The following is a 3,407-nucleotide window of genomic DNA, read 5'->3' as shown; positions in this document are numbered from 1 at the left end:
CTAGAGGAGGCATTTTTTAAATTAGCATTTTAAATGTTCCACTGCAAACTACCAAATACAGATGGACGAAGGTGAAAGTAGAAAGGCAATCAAGGCCTAGGTACTTGGGCTTGATGCAACCAAGTTTCCTGTGGATTAGTGGAAAAAAAGAAAAAGTTCACACTACCAGAATACATAGTAATTGAAAAAAGAATCACACCAGAATGTAATAAGCATCTACTAGATCATATAAATATCTTTAAAAATATTAACATAGCTTTAAGAGCTCACGACAGCAACCAAAAGCAGAACTGCATGGTGTTCCTGAATAAAGACATTTTTAACCTTGTAATGATGCAATCTCTTTAGCAGGTGTTGGGTTTTGTGACAGCATCCATGTCATACCAGACTTGGAAATGTACTATGTTAAAGGAATTGCTTCACAGGAACGCCAATCCAGAGACACCGGCGTTATTGTCACCTCTCTCCTTATGACATCTCAGAGCCCCGTGTTCCTGTGCCTTCACAAATACGAGCTTAGGACAGCAATATATGTTCCAGTATACATTTTACCAGGCCTACTGACTTCTATGTTTAGTTAGTTCTGTTTTGACCATTAACTAAATCACAATATCTCCATTATAGAGAATGTGGGTCAACTTAAGACCTAGTCCAATTTGATGTAGAACACTTAAACTGTAGCAGGGATTTATATCCTGGAAACTTAACTTTAAAATCAAAACCAAGAAACCTGAGACCTTGACCTCTGTTGGGCAGATAAGGTCTGGTCAATGCCCCCAGCAGCAGGGAGCTGAGGTCAGTCCACCAAATGATGCTACTGAGATGAAACACTTCATCCTTTCATATTTCACTGACCAGTGCAGTCACATGCCATAGTATGAACTCAGCAGCTGATGTGAGCCAGGGCTGGAAACAAAGCTAACACTGTACTCTTGTCACTAACAGGTCCCAGAAAAATTAAGCAGATTTAATAAGAGGACGGAGTCACAGGCTAACACAGTGCTTCATCGTTAAGCCAAGGTTCTATCTATTTACAGGAAGGCTTACTTATTTTTGCTTAGATTTCACAGTATGGAATTGAGCCACAAAGAGGAAACTTTGGCCACAATCTCTAAGGTGTCAATGAAGAGGCCCGAACAGTACAACAGTGAGATGGGAAACTGCATTGCTGGTCTTCTCCACCTTCTCCACTGGATTCCTTTGTGTTGGGTGGTATCTTCAATAGGCCCTATAGCAAACAGCCGTTGCTCTACTAGGGGCCGGACTCACAGGAGAAACCTGGTGCCCTAGTCCAAAACACAGGTCTTCAAAACCACTGCTCAGCTTCCACCTAGCCCTGGCAATGCCTACATCCCCAGGCACCTCAGTCTCTTGCAACAAAGTTCTCCTGATACATAAATATGTGCTTTTTCATAAAGACTTCATTATGTCTTGACAGTTTAGAGTTGGCATCTAGCCTAGACCTGCTGGATTCTTAATACCTGCACAGCAATGGGGTGCATAAACGAGGCATCTTTACAGAAGTACCTTATCACAGCTACCTTATCAGGCCCCACACACAGAAGACAACAACTTGTGCTCCATTTCTAGTTCCTGTGGCTGTGTGAGTTACATTGTACCAAGTAAAAGAGCTCTCAACTTTCCATACTCCAAAAATGCTTCATTCCCTAGCACTCGGTAAGTAGATGATGGTCCCAAGTCCACTCCATCACAGAGGAGAACTGCACCTGGTCCCTCACAGACCACTCTAACCTCCAGCACGTGGGATCTAGGCTAAGAAACTCACTACAAGGACAGCCTAGCACAAGCAGAAAGAGCAAACTTTCCTGACCTCTCCCAGAAGCAGAGGTAGAGCTAAAAATCAGCCCAGCCGGACCCCTGTTTACCACTGTCAGCTCAGTGCTCCACTCCAAACAGCTGGGAAAGATGAAGAGCAGAGCAAGTGTCAGTGGTAAAAAGTCCAGGTATCAACATAACCTGTCCATGACAGTTCCTTGTGAGAACTGGCCAAGGCTGAGGCTTTTTGTGCAGGTAAGAAAAAGCTCACATTTTTCTGGAACTGCACCCCTTAAAGACAGACTTCAGGGTTTAGGCTGAAAACTTACATCAGGTTGCAAAGCACTTTGGTGACTCCGTTACTGCTCTGCAATGAATACCCCTTTGTAAAGCAGTGAGTCATGAAAGAGTAGCAAAGCTGGTAAATTATCTTTCTTGAGTAGCAATAACGGACCTGAAAATCACAAGCTTTCTTGATGTTCTAGTGTATCAGACTTTCCTTAGACCTCAGCCGGGCAGCTGTCAGCGTGACAGCTCCCACTGTGACCGTTGCACTAAAAAAATCACACTGTTTTGTCCAAAACAATTCAGGCACCGATTGCCAGTGAGAAACAGGTAAGTGCTCTTAACAGGAAGCTCATACTCTGCTGCAAAATCTTTGACTTTCCTCCTAATTGGATGTGGAGCCCAAAGCAGCTCTCCCTGCAATGCTCTGTTCCTTGAACCCCGCTCGCCCAGGACATCTCAAGCGGGGTGACCTTACGGCACCAGGCCCCGTGTGGTCTCCAGCCCAGCTGCCTCACCAGACCATCTTACGACTGTAACCGCTCACTGGCCTGTGGCTTCCACAGGGTCACAGAATCTTCATGGTTGGAAGAGACTTTTGATATCGTCAAGTCCAACAATAAAAAAACCACAAACAAATGAACAAAGAAACGAACCAACCAACCCAACAATCTCGGGCACTAGAGCATGCCCTGAAGTGCCACATCTACACATTTCTTAAATACCTCCAGGGATGGTGACTCCACCACCTCCCTGGGCAGGCTCTTCCAGTGCCTGACGACCTTCCCAGTAAAGTAGTTCTTCCCAATATCTAATCTCAACCTCCCCTGCCCCAGCTTCAGACCATTTCCTCTGCTCCTGTCATTATTCCCTTGGGAGAAGAGGCCAGCCCCCACCTCTCTCCACCCTCCTTCCAGGTAGTTGTAGAGGGCAATGAGGTCTCCCCTCAGCCTCCTCTTCTCCAGAGTAAACATGCCCACTTCCCTCAGCCACTCTGGCCAAGGCTGGATCCAAGAAGCCTCCCTTCCACCACCGGGGCTCGGAGGAGCCTTTGAAGCAGGCAAAAAGCAAATTCCCCCCCCCCGAGAGATTTTAAGATTCCTCACACCAGGACAAGCTTTTCCCTCCAGACAGCACCTCCTCTTCAGCTTCCCAGCTGATCCCACCCTGAGCGCCCCCCACCACGCAAACACCCCCCCTGGCCGGGCTGCAGGGGGGTAACCCCCGCACAAACAAACACCCTCGCAGGTTCCTCAAGCACAGACCGCTCCGTCGCACCCCTCGCCTTTACCCTTCCCGGCCCGGCTGGAGACCCCCGGCCCGCCCCGCTTCACAGCACAACTCAC

The sequence above is a fragment of the Calidris pugnax genome, unplaced genomic scaffold (assembly GCF_001431845.1).
Source record: "Calidris pugnax isolate Ruff unplaced genomic scaffold, ASM143184v1 scaffold141, whole genome shotgun sequence".
Classification (NCBI taxonomy): Eukaryota; Metazoa; Chordata; class Aves; order Charadriiformes; family Scolopacidae; genus Calidris; species Calidris pugnax.
Note: the sequence above shows the minus strand (reverse complement) of the source record.